Source organism: Pteropus medius, unplaced genomic scaffold, assembly GCF_902729225.1.
Source record: "Pteropus medius unplaced genomic scaffold, Ma_sr-lr_union100, whole genome shotgun sequence".
Lineage (NCBI taxonomy): Eukaryota > Metazoa > Chordata > Mammalia > Chiroptera > Pteropodidae > Pteropus > Pteropus medius.
This window is the reverse complement of record NW_024342257.1, coordinates 9,031,859-9,046,153: the sequence shown is the minus strand read 5'-3', so window position 1 is coordinate 9,046,153 and position 14,295 is coordinate 9,031,859. Positions and strand designations below refer to the sequence as shown.

Genomic DNA, 14,295 nt, shown 5'->3' with positions numbered 1-14,295 from the left:
AGACAATCACATTTTCAAAGATCTTTCTTCAATTCTAGAGTGTAATTTTGAAAGAGTATGAAGTTCCAGTCAACCTATATATCCATATTGACTACAATTCTTTGAAGTGGTTGATACAATTTCCTTCGTGTAAGACATTGTATAAGATCAGTAAACTAACACTTGGTCTAGGCTTGCACTAGGACACCCGGAAGTCTAGTCTCTGACTCTTGATCAAGATAAAGAGGAAATTAGTAATTAATGACTAGCAAAAAGCTGTTTAAAATTCAAAACTCTTCAGGAGGCACCTGTACTAGCTTTCTGCATTGCTTATTGAAAATATGTAGATAATTTGCAATTGGTTCAACTAGATAAAAGTCTGGCTGTAGCTACATGATCATTGGACCTTAAAAAAAACCTGTTAGTAAATATGCACCTTGTTTCCCCTGAGACCAAGATTCCTTTTACATTTCTTGGTAGTCCGTAATCTGTAGATAAAACACATCCTTTGCAACTGAGAAAGTCCTGGGAACTGTACCTGGAAATTTTCGGACTCCTCTATATTTGACTATGCCTTTATTCTCCTGCTGTACTCTGTTACCTTTATTAAAGTCTTATGTGATTATACTATGTGGAGTCTCATGAGTCTTCCCAAGTATCCTACCTGTATGATTACCATCTCCATATTTGCCACCATGATCAGACATTTCATTGTTTGTAAATATGCAACATCTCATTTGTGCTTCAATTTCCAGAAATAATAAATATCATATTGTAGTAATCGAATCTAATTTGATATTATAGAATATGAAAAAATAAATAATTCATAAGAATAAATCCCCATCTATGTCATTTAAAATTCTGGCCTCATAGGATCACTGAATGTTTACAGAAGTTTTAAAATACCTCAATTTAGGTTATTTGAATATTTTTTTTCATTGTGTGTTTTAGCACAAATAAGTTTGCTTAATTATTTGCTAATGCTTTATACCTCAAACAATGAGCAAATACAACATTCCTAAAATAGGTCCATGCTACAAACCATCATATTCTTTCATAAAAATAGTTTTATTAACCTTTTCTAACATGAACCATCTAACTTAGGAATAATTTTCTAATTAAAGGAGAATATAAAACAAAATGTTTGGTTAAAAAAATAAAATTATTTTATTACTAAGATACTCTTTCAGCCAACACAGATGAAAGTGTCACAGAGATCTGGAAAGAGAAATAAAGAAAATATGGCACTATATGTGCTCCTAGAGACATCTTTGTACTATTGAGTTACTCAAGCCAATAAGTTGATTTTGTTTTTAAGTTTGATTCAATTTGGTCTCTGCCACATTCAACCAAGCAGAGGCATTCTATTTGATAAAATTACAACATAATTTATTTTAACTCTTTCTACCACTTTGCTTTCAACCATAGTGGCTTCTTAAGGAGTTTTGCTACATATAGTAATAAAAATGTGATAGCTGCTCAAAAATCACATTTTCTTACTTAGCAATCACAGCTGCAAATATAAACATTTTTCTTTCTTTCTTTTTTTTTTTTTTTTTTTCCCCATTGACAGAAATGTAATCTTGAGCCAAATGCCTATCTCTGATCCAATCATAGTGACCAAATTGCTGGATTACTCTGATTATCCAGACCTGGGTTACAATATTAACCATGGGTAGAGAGGTCAGCCTCATCAAAACTACATAAACTGAAAAAAAATTTCTACAGTGTCATAAGGGTAGTTCTCTAGATTTAAACTGGCAGAAAAAAAAAAAATCCTCTTGATGTTTCTTACTAACACAGTAAGCTGTCATTTTCTTAATTTTACAAATATGCACAGCAGTGGATTTATATGCATTCATATTTATAGTCAATGGTGTCCAGTTGAAGATCACCAAGGAAACACTTGTAGTTGAAACAAGTTGAGTTTACTACTTATCTCAATGGAGAAGACTGTTTACCATGATGAATCATGGGGTGTTTCAGTATGAGAGTGTCAGAAAGGAATTATTACATAGGATTTAGGCTTTAATCAGGTGATCTTGGCAAAGCTGAACAAAGTGGGGTTTCACTCTGTTTTAGGTGCTGCCAGGAAGCAGGGATAATTCTTTAATAAGGTATCTTAGTAAATCTTAATATACTGAGAGAAGACTAAAGTGAGTCTAAGATTTTATAAAGATCCAACATGTGTTTGTATTAGCCAGGAGAAGAGAATGGTAATTTGGGTGTGTCCATAGTGAGCTAGATTTTGTCTACACTGAGACAAAAGTATAAAGTGGTTTTGTGTCTTGTCTCACTTTATTATGATCATTGAGTGACCTTATCTGACAGTGTATCTTGTGATATTATGTCTAACGGGACAATAACAACCTGATTATGAATGACAAGTAGACTTCTAACAATACTAAGGCCTGTCAGGTCTGTTCCTCTATAGCTGAGCTGCTTCTCTCTCTCTCTCTCTCCTCTCTCTCTCTCTCTCTCTCTCTCTTCTCTCCCATATATACATAATTATTAGACTTACAGCACTAACTTTAAAAAAAATTGTATATAAATCTTATTTCTCCAAATAAATGGTCATCTATTGATAACAGGAATTATTTTAAAACTCTATTGCACATTCTAGTACAATGATAGATGGCAACTACTAATATTAATTAATTATTTGTTTAAATTAATTGTTTCTTATGAATTTTGGGAGTGACCTTTTTATATTGCTACTGATGCTTGCATAACTTTTATAAAATTACTTATTTTTTACACTTTCTAGAACGTTTTCATTTATCAAAAATAAAATACTATTTAATCGATTACATAAATGACACAAGTTAAATTAAGATTTATAAACTTGTCCAAACTGGCAAAAAATACCATAAGAAAAGTCTAAAATAACACTTATATTATAGCAAAAACTATTAAAATCCCCAAATGAATGTCTGTGAATATATTAATCTATCTTTCCCTTTATCACTTTAAATATAAGATCTTTACTTATATTTTCTCAGAACTGCATAATATGCACTAGGTAATCTCTTTAAGTCACATCTAAATCTAAGTCTCTGGTATGATTCTCTTGCTATGCTTCTGTGAAATTTAACCTGGAGATTTATTAATTATAGAAAAAAGCAATCATTGTCAAACATTAAAAAAAATAAGTAAGGATAGTCATTTTTGAAGGAGATACAAAACTACTTAAGTGTCTTCCATAATTTCCAACATTTTATTTAAATTATAAATGCTTCTTTAATCAAGCATCTGGGTTAAGTATAACAAGTTAGTGTAGTGTCCTCAAATGCTTAACTCATATAAAATGAGTATTGTATCTTAATTAAGATTATATACTATACTGGAAGTACCATAATTTCAGCTTCCAATATTGTTATAAAATTGCAATATATGTTGCTAAAATAACTTTCTCATAAACTATGAGCTGCAGCGATAGACTTTTAATGTGATATTTCTTCCATATTGAAATGTATTTTCTCATTTACATAGCTCATATTGTCTGCATAACAAATAATTATCATTGTACAGTATTGCATTATAGAAGGTAAACCCCACTGGCATTTTGATAATATCTTGATTAAGTATTAGTTTCAGCAGAAGCAAGATATATACCTTAACCATTGATTAAAGAATGAAAAAAAGCAAAGTAATTCTTGTTTCTACTTAATATTTGTGATTATTTAACAATGTTTTTAATCAGATTATGTACCGAAATCAAAATCTGCAGGTACATTTGAAGGTGTTTTCTGATAGAAAATGAGATACAGTATTTAGGAAAAAATATTTTTTCTGTATATCACATTTCTTTTAAACAATGACTTTGAGATTGGAGGTAGAACATAAGAAGACTAATGATGAGATGGTAACTACACTCCTTTTCCTTCTTTATGTGGAAATTTTATGTTTTGTAGTTTACTTTTTAATACAATCTGCATTAAGTATTTATTGCATATTTCAAGAAATCAGGCATCAAATGTTGATGCTCAAGAATTCTATTGGTGGTCAAGAATATCAACTCAAAAATCACTATTTCTGTTGCTGATAATAATTTTGAAAAATGAAATTTTGAAAGAGTTTAGATTGAAAACCAAGGTACCCAGTGTCTAGTTAACCTCTTCCATTAATTTTCTGTAGGACAGTAAGTAAATTACATAATTCCTGTATCTCTATTTTTAAATCTACTTATAATACTGTTATATAAAAAAGAAAAAAATATGAAATTACAGGAGGAATTTATAAATGCTAAGTAAGTTAAAATGTATTATTGTTGTTTTTGTGTTATTTTTGTTATTGTTAATCTTAATAGTTAAAAATCACATCTCTTTGCTATCTGTTAAAAAAATCTGTTTTTTACATCATCCTTTGGAGTTTATTTCACTAACACAAGTAGATTATATTAAATCTTTTGCTCCAGTAAATTCTTCCTTAAAAATGTTGAATAATCAATTACAGAACTTGACCAAAAATATATATTTTATTATTTAGTTTTGTCACATAGTTTCTATGCAACAAATTTCTCCAAATGTAATGGCTTAAAACAACAATCATTATTTTTATAGACTGGTAGTTCAGTTGATTTAGGTTGTACTTTTGCTAGGTTTGTTTATGCACCTGGGGTTCCTCTGGGGGTCATATTCTCTAGTCTGGGGTTGGCTTTGGTTGGATCATTTCGGCTCTTCTTTTTTGTCTTTTGTCCTCTTCATGAGATGAATGAACTAGGACAGGTATATATATATATATATATTTTTTTTTTTTCCCTACCATGGTGATTACAGAGCAAACCTAACTCAAATGATTTCAAACTTCTGATTATATCACATCTTCTAATTATTGACTGACCTAAGAATGTCACTGATCTATCACTTTTCATCTACAGATCAAGACATGGGGAAATATACTCCACTCATATCAGGAAGACACTGCAAAAGTTATGTCAAAGGTACACATGAACACATATACACACACATATTTCTTTTGTTAGGGAAGGAGTAAAGAATTGGAATACTAATCCAATCTAATACTTTTGTTAAATTTATGAATCACGATACCCTTGAGTGTAATCTATGCTATCTTTTAATAACATTTTCAACCAAAAAAATGAGATGCTATCATTTCACTAAGAAACTTTAGGGCCAAAGTATTACTGTCATGCCTACTTTTAGCATTTCTCAGTAGAAATATGAAGAAATATGAAGAAAACTTACAAATGATAGGGACGGATGAAGAAACATTTCCTACTATAGGAAAAATGTAACATTCTTAGTCTTTCCAAATGAGTTCTAATAACCGTAAAAAAGGAAAAATAAAAATTTAAAAATATTTTATTTTACTTTTCTTCTCATTGGCTTTCATACTTCTCATTTCCCTGTGAATATGGTTGAAGGAAAATAGGACATATGCAATAATAATAAAATTAATAGAAATAAAGAGCATGTCCTGACTGTGTGGTAAAGATTATGTGTTATAGGATTTTTGAAAAAGGAGATCAAAAGAGCAAGACTGATTTTGGAAAGCTCTTTGTAGTATCTAGAATTGAATCTAAATTTTAGAAATGTGTCTACGGCCATGCTACCCTGAACAAGCCCGATACCATCTGATCTCGGAAGCAGGGTTGGACCTGGTTAGTACTTGGATGGGAGACTATCTAGGAAAATCAGGTGCTGTAAGCATAAAAAGTTAAAAAATAAATAAAAGTTAAAAAATAAATAAATACATAAAAATAAGGGTTTGTAAGCTGACAAGGTCCTTGCAATCTGTGAGATCAACCAAGGGTTGCTTCACATAAAAATAAATAAATAGATAAATAAATATATTTTAGAGATATTTTGCACAGCTAAAATGTGCATAATATAAACTAAGTCCAAAACACATGCTTCAATATACTCTATGAATAGTAAAAACACTAAATAACTGTAATAAGTGTGTGTCTTTAGGACTTGTGGAAAATGAGGACTTGTGACATAAGTAGTATTAGTCCAGTTCAAGCTCTAATATGAAAGCATTATGTTGTGGTCTTAATTTTTATTTTAATATTGGATTTTGTGGACATTAATAGTCATAGAAATACATTGACTATTGGAAATAATTTTTAAATTTCCAACTTATGTAAAGATTTTTTTAAATTTTCTTCATTTTTATTGGATAATAAATGTAGTCAATGAACAATTAGATCTGCAATATTTATTTTTATTTTTATTATTTTTTAATTTTTCAATTATAGTTGACATTCAATGTTATTTTATATTAGTTTTAAGTATGCAGAATGGTAGTTAGATATTTATATAATTTATGATGTCAGCCTCTCGATAAGTCTAATACTGAACTGGCACAATGAAGAAAACAGAAACAGACTCATAGCTACGGAAACTTATGTAGTTTCATATAGTAATTAAAATGACTTTTTAAAAAGATTTCTAGAGTTTTCTTTTACAGAAGAAACCTGTTTGACATTCATGACAGATGTATTTTAAGATATTCACGAGTCCACAATTTGTATATATAATTTCCCTAAAACATAAGGATAGCAAAAAAATATACTAAAGATTAATTTAAAATATCCAGAAAGTATTTTCATTTCAATGAATAATGTCCTGGGATTCACAAAAAGAGAAAGTCTAGATTATTCATTAAACCTACTTCTTTAGCAGAAAATAGAATTTACTTTGCTTTTTGGCCAAAATAAGTCAGATAAAAAAATTATTTCCAATAGTCAATGTATTTCTATGACTAACTTTTCAAATTAGTATACATATGTTCACAGTGGCATTTTATTCTAAAACCGGGTTTTATGAACTCTTCTTTTAGAAGTTCTGTCATCCCAAGTTGTGAAAGTGACTAAATCAACATTAATTTCATCATTGTCTATTGAATCATACAACTATTTCTACATTTTGTTGTAAGAGTTATATATTTAAGGAGAATAATTTCATCATTTTTTCACATATGCATTTTAGATTTCTTGGTAAATGAAAATTATTTACACCAAGCAATCACTGAATCTTTTTTGTTTGTTTAAAATCTATTTTTCTTTCCATATATTAAAGTTATTGGGATAAAATTGGTTATAAAATCAAATAGATTTCAAGTATATAATTCAATAATACGTCATCTGTGTATTGCATTGTGTGTTTACCACCCAAAGTTAAATTTCCTTCTGTCACCAAATATTTGACCCTCGTTACTCCCATTTACTTTCTCCCTCTCCCACTTCCCTCTGGTAATCACTAATCCACTGTCAGTGTCCATGAGTCTCAGTTTGTTTGTCACGTTTGTTTGTTGCTTTCAGTTTTATATCCCACCAATGAGTGAAATCAAATGGTTCTCGACTTTTTTTATCTGACTTATTTTGTTTAGCATGCTAATCTCAAGAGCCATCCATATTGTCACAAATGGCAGTATTTCATCTTTTCTTATGGCTGATTAGCATTCTGTTGTACGTAAGTGCCACATTTTCCTTACACAATCATCTGTCGACGGACACTTTGGTTGTTTCCAAATGTCTTGGGCACTGCGAACAATGCTTCTATGAACATCGGGGCGCATATATCTTTGTGGATAAATGCTTTCAAGTTTTTTTTATAAATATTTAGAAGAGGCATTGCTGGGTCATGTAGTAATTCTATTCTTAACTTTTTGAGGTAATTCCGTACTGTTTTTCAATACCAATTTACATTCTCGCCAACAGTGTATGAGGGTTCCTTTTTGCTCACAATCTCTCCAACACTATTTATTACTTGTCTTGTTAATGATAGCCATTCTAAGTGGTGTGAGGTGATATCTCATTGTGGTTTTGATTTGCATGTTCCTAACAGCTAGGAAAGTTGAGCATCTTTTCATATGTCTGTTGGCCATTTGTGTGTCTTCTTGGGAAAATTGTCTGTTAAGGTCCTCTGCCCATTTTTTAATTGGATTGTTTGTTTTTCTGTTGAGTTGTATGAGTTCTTTGTATATTTTGGATCTTAGGCCCTTATCGGAGACGTTATTTTCAAATATCTTCTCCCATTCTATTGTCTTTTGTTTTGTTGATGATTTCTTTTGCTATGCAGAAGCTTCATAGTTTGATACAGTCCCATTCGTTTATTTTTCTTTTACTTTCCCTGACTTTGAGGTTAAATTCATAAAATCCTCTCTAAATCCAAGGACCATGAGTTTAGTACTTTTTTTTTTTCTCTGCAATTTATCGTTTCAGGTCTTATATTTAGGTCTTTGACCCATTTTGAGTTAATTTTGTTGTGTGGTGACAGAAAGCAGTTTAGTTTCATTCTTTTTCAGGAGGCTTTCTAGTTTTCCCAGAACCATTTATTGAAGAGGCTTTTCTTTCTTGATGGTATGTTTTTGTCGAAAATTATTTGTCCATTTATACGGGGGTTTAATTCTGGACTCTCAATTCTGTTCCACTGGTCCGTGTGTCTATTTTTCTATGAATAACATTGCTGTCTTAATTACTGATGATTTGTAGTATAATTTGAAGTCAGGCAGAGAGTTACCTCCGGTCCTGTTCTTTTTCCTCAGGATGGCGTTGGTTATTCAGAGTCTTTTGTACTTCCATACAAATCTGATGATTTTTTTGTTGTTGTTGTTCTATTTCTTTAAAGAATGTCATTGGGACTTTGAGTGCGCTAAATCTGTATTGTGCTTTAGATAATAAGGTCATTTTAATTATGTTGATTTTTCAAATTCATGAACACAAAGTATCTTTCCATTTCTTTGTGTTTTCTTCAATTTCTTTTAATAATGTTTTCATGATTACATAATAGTTTTCAGTGTATAGGCCCTTCACATACTTTGTTAGGCTTATTCCTAGGTATTTTGTTGTTGTTGTTGCAAATGAAAAAGAATTTTTTTTTTAATTTCTTTTTTTGAAAACAAATTGTTAGAATATAGAAACGCTATGGATTTTTGTACAATAATTTTGTATGCTGAAACTATTGTATTTGTTTATTATTTCTAATAGATTTTTTGTGGAATCTTTAGGATTTTCTATATGGAGAATCATATCATCTGCAAAAAATGACAATTCAACTTCTTCATTCCCAATTTGGAATCCTTTTATTTCTTTCTCTTGCCTGACTGCACTCACTAGAATTTCCAACACTATATTGAATAATAGTTGTAATAGGGAATAGCCTTGTCTTGTTCCTGATCTTAGAGGAAACATTTTTAGTTTTTCACCCTTAAGTATGATGTTAGCTGAGGGTTTGTTGTATATGGACTTTATTATGTTGAGGGACCTTTGCACTCTCTCAATGGGGGTTTTGAGGAAGAAGTTTTCCTTTAGATTAGTGCTTTTTGTTTTCTGTTTAAGAAATAGTTCCATACATCAGAGTCATGAGGATTTTTTTTGTTATTTTCTGGACACTTTGTTGCTTTTATCTTTCATGTTATTTAGCCTCTTTTTTTCTTTGTGTGTTCTCCATTTTTCCCTCGCCTTTGATTTCTATTTTTACACCACTGTGGTTAGAGAAGACGCTTGATATAATTCCAATCTTCTGAAATTTATTAAGATGTTTATCGTGGCCTAACATGTAGTTTATCTTGGAAAATGTTTCATGTACACTTAAAAAAATGTATATTCTGTTGCTTTGGGATGAATTGCTCCAAAAATATCAATTAAATTCAACTAGTCAAGTATGTCATTTGAGGCCACTGTTTCCATGTTGATTTTCTGTCGAAGATCTGTCCACACTCAATAGAGTGTTAAAGTTCCCTATGATGACTGTATTACTGTCAATTTATCCCCTTATGTTGGTCGATATTTGCTTTATATATTTAGGTTCTCTTATATTGAGTGCATACATGTTTACAAGTATTTGTTTTTTCTTCTTAAAGAAGTTTCTCCAGCATTTCCTGTAATGCTGGCTTGGTGATGATTAACTTTAGCTTTTCCTTGTCTGAGAAGCGATTTATCTGTCCTTTGAGTCTGAATGATAGCTTTGCTGGATAAAATAATCTTGGTTGTAGATCTTGGGATTTCATCACTTTGAATATTTTGTGTTAAGCCCTTCCGTTCTACAATGTTTTTTTTTTTGGAAATCTTCTACCAATCTTATGGGAGCTTCCTTATAGGTAACTAACTGCTTTTCTCTTCCTCCTTTTAAGATTCTGTCTTTGTATTGAACTTTTGACATTTTAATTATGTTTCTTGGTGTGGGTCTTCTTGGGTTTATCTTTTTTGGGACTCTCCTAGCTTCCTGAGGTTGTATGTCTATTTACTTGACCAAGTTAGGAAAGTTTTCTGTCATTATTTCTTGAAATAGGCTTTTGATTTCTTGCTCCCTCTCTCCACCTTCTGGTACCTCTATTATATGAATGTTGTTATGCTTGACATTGTCCCAGAGGCTCCTTAAAATATATTAATTTTTTTGGATTATTTTTTCTTGTTGCTGTTCTGATTGGATGTCTTCCGCTACCCCATCTTCTAAAATTTGATCCTCCATTTCATCCGATCTGTCAATTCCCTCTAATGTACTCTTCATCCCAGATTTGTATTCTTCATTTCTGACAGATTCCCTTTTGTGTTTTCTATCTCCAATTTTGTGTTTCCTATCTCTATTTTTCCTCCCTCTGATTTTTTTGAACATTACAAAGTATTTTATTAAAATATGTTAATTACTTTTAACTGCTAAATTTAGATCAGAATTTTTTTTTTTTGCTCATAATTACATTGTACAATTCTATGCTTTTTTTTTTCAATTACAGTTGGCATACGAGAATATACCAGTTTCAGTTGTATAGCGTAGTAATCAGAGATCCACATAACTCATAAAGGGATCACCCCACTAAATCTAGTACCCCCTTCCCTCTTACATATTTATTACAACATTAATAACCATCTTCCCCATGCTACACTCTACATCTCCATATCTATTCTGCAACTATCCATTTGTACTTCTTAATCCCTTTGCCCATTTTTTGTCCCTCTCATCTCCTCCCATCTAGTATCACTTAAAATATTTTCTGTATCTATGTGTTTATTTCTGCTTTTGTTGCTGTTGTTGTTGATTTTGTTCTTTAGATTTCACATGTACATGAAATCATGTGATATTTTTCTTTCTCTACTCGACCCATTTCATTCCACGCAATACTCTCTAGGTCTATCAAGGCAATACATTTTTCCATCCTCTTCCTTTTAGTCTGTGTGTGTCTTTTAATCTGAAGTGAGTCTCTTGTAGGAAGCATATGTAGGGCTCTTGTTTTCTTATCCATACAGCCACTCTATCTTCTGGTTGGAGCACTTAATTCTTTTCCATTTGCGGTATTTGTTGATAGGAATGTAGTTATTACTATTCTTTATTCCTGTTTTTAATGCATTTTTTTTTCTCCTTAAAGAAGTCCCTCCAATAATTCCTGTAATACTGGCTTGGTGTTGGCAAATTCCCTTAGCTTATTTTTGTCTGGGAAGCCTTTTATCTGTCCTTCAACTCTAAATGACAGCTTTGCTGGATAAAGTATTCTTGGTTGTAGATCCTGGGTTTTCATCATGTCGAATATTTTGTGTCAAGCCCTTCTATTCTGCATAGTTTCTTTTGAGAAATCAGCTGCCAGTCTTATGGGTGTTCCCTTATAGGTAACTATCTGCTTTTCTCTTGCTGTTTTTAAGATTCTCTCTTTGTATTTAATCTTTGGCATTTTAATTATGATGCGCCTTGGTGTGATCCTCTTTGGATCCCTGGCTTTTGGGACTCTCTGAGCTTCCTGAGGTTTTATGTCCATTTCCTTCACCAGATTAGGGAAGTTTTCCATTATTATTTCTTCAAATAGCTCTTCAATATCTTATTTTTTTTCCTGTACTCCTATGACACAGCTACTTTTACATTTAACAGTATCCCATAGGCTCCTTAAATTATTATTATATTCTTGGCTTCTTTTTTCCTGCCATTCTGATTGAATGTCCTTGGATTCCCCATCCTTTACATAGGTCTTTCGATCCTTTTTCTTTATCCACTCTGCTTATTTCACTTAATATACTTTTCATCTCAGATAATGTATTCTTCATTTCTGACTGGTTCCCTTTTATAATTTCCATTTCCATTTTTATGTTTTCTATTACTCTGTTAAAATTTTCACTGAATTCATCTTCTCTTCCCTTAAGTTCATTGAGCATCCTTATAACCAGTGTTTTGAACTCTGTATCTGGTAGATTGCTTGCCTCCATTTTGTTTAGGTCTTTTTCTGGAGTTTTCTCATGTTATTTTGAGATGCGTTTCTTTGTTTTCTTATTTTGGTTGCCTCCCTGTGTTTGTTTCTATGTATTAGGTAGATTTTCTATGTTTTCCAGTTTCGGCCAGGTGGCTCTATGTATTAGGTGCCCTGTGTGGCCCAGTGGCACAGTTTTCCTGATCATTTGTGTTCCTTGTGTGAGTCGTGTGTGCTCTCCTGTTGTAGTTAAGCCTTGATTGCTGTTAGCATGTCAGTGAATGAAACTGAACCTCAGGCTGACTGGTCGTGTGTGGGTTTACTTCACAATGAGGGATTTGTCCCAGTGGTCTCTGGTGATTGCTGAGACCATCCTTCAGGTGTGCCATTTGTGGGCTTATTGAGTCGTACTCTGTTACAGTTTGAAGCTGGTGGCTGGGTGTGTTGGTTTGTGGATATTTAGGGAAGGGCTCTGATGTAGGTCAAGGTCAGCTGCTGTCTGTGACTGGCCCAGGGCTACCTGATAAGAGCTATAAAGCAATCCATGGTTGTCTGCTTCTTGTACTGGATCTGGAGGCTCATAGGAGTGGCGAGGCTTCAAATCGAGTCTGGCTACTACCACTATCAAACTAGAGCAGCTCATCAAAAGGCTCAAGGTAGCCTGAGGCCTACTGTTGCCTGCCAGGTGCTCGTAAGTCTCTGTCACTGAAAGAGCCTCAGGCAGTAAGCCAGTGGGTAATACAAAGTCTCAGGGAGTCACCAGGGTAGAGGGAACGGTGTTCACCAGGTTAATGCAGATTCAGATTTGGCACCAGTGCTGAACCTGGGGTACTCTGCAATTGACTCAGGACACACCAAAGATGGCCACCTCCTGAGTATGGCTTGCAGACCCCAAAAGTTGTTTTAAAAAAAAACTGCAGCATAGGTCAATGCTTGCTTCCCACTGAAAAAAGAGCCTTAAGCGGAGGACATGTTTCATGTGGTAGGGTCTCAGGGAGTCACCAGAATGAAGCAAGCAGAGTTTACCAACCCAATGCAGATTCAGATTTGTCCATGTGGGGAAAGCCTCAAAACAGGAGTGATTGCACCTGCTGACTCAACACAGGGATAATGGTTGCTGTTCCTCTAGCCCTCATTGTGGAGCCACACAACTCAGTCTCTTTCCCCCTCTATGTCTCTGGCAAGTCCTGAGCCGCTCTCCCTTTGCTGGAACCCAGGTTGAGTATCTCAGAGTGAGAGAGTCTATGTGCCTGGGTTTTTAGAAGCCTTCTGTCTGACTCAGAGGGATAGAATCCATACTGATTTTCACAGCCAGCTGTTGTGGAGGCTCCTTTTCCTGGTACTGATGCTCTGGCCTGGGGACCCCAGTGTAGGTCTGGGACATCTCACTCTTCAAGGAGGAACTCTGCAGTTGAAATAACCCACTGGATTCTCAACTGTGGGTGTGAGGCCAGCCTATTTTCCATCTCCACCCCTCCTACCACTTCGATATGGCTTCTCTTTTTATATCCTTAGTTGTAGGACTTCTGTTTAGCTAGTCTTCATATGGTTCTCTAGGTTGATTGCTCTATAATTTAGTTGTAATTTTAATGTTATCAAGGGAGGAGGTAAGCATAGTATTCACCTACTCCACCATCTTGACCAGAACTCCCAAGTTCACTGATCCTTATATTGGCCATGCCCAATCTATTGAAGAACCATCAAGTCGTCAAAAGCATTCTTCATTTTTATTATAGTTTTTATTTTATTTTATTTTTAGCATTTCCTTCTGTTTTTGTCGTTGTTGTTGTTATTGTTGTTAGAGTTTCCATCTATGTATTCTTATATTACTCATGTGTTTTAACATGATTTTACCATTTCCATTAGAGTTCTTACCATATTAGTCATGGTTGTTTTAAATCCACGATTTGATAATTTTAATACTTCTGCCATATCTAAGGCTGGTTTTGATACTGGCTTTCTCTCTTCAAACATTTTTGTTTGTTTGTTTATATTATGTTTTGTACTTTCTGGTGAAAGTTGACTATAATGTACTGGGAAAAAATCTGAAGTAAATAGGCTTTTGGGCTTTTTAGCCATCTAGATGTTAGATTGTTTGCTCTATGTTGTAGTTGTAGGTTTCAGAGGCTAAATTTCCTCTGGTGACGTTTTTAAAAATTCTTTCTTTCTTTTTTTTTT

General features: G+C 33.0%; 2 pseudogenes; both read left to right on the top strand.

The window, feature by feature from the left end:
- The window catches only part of LOC120600098 (uncharacterized), an 80,585-nt pseudogene that overhangs the window by 42,789 nt on the left and 23,501 nt on the right, over window positions 1–14,295 (top strand).
- On the top strand, window positions 5,538–5,651 carry LOC120600293 (uncharacterized; annotated as a pseudogene).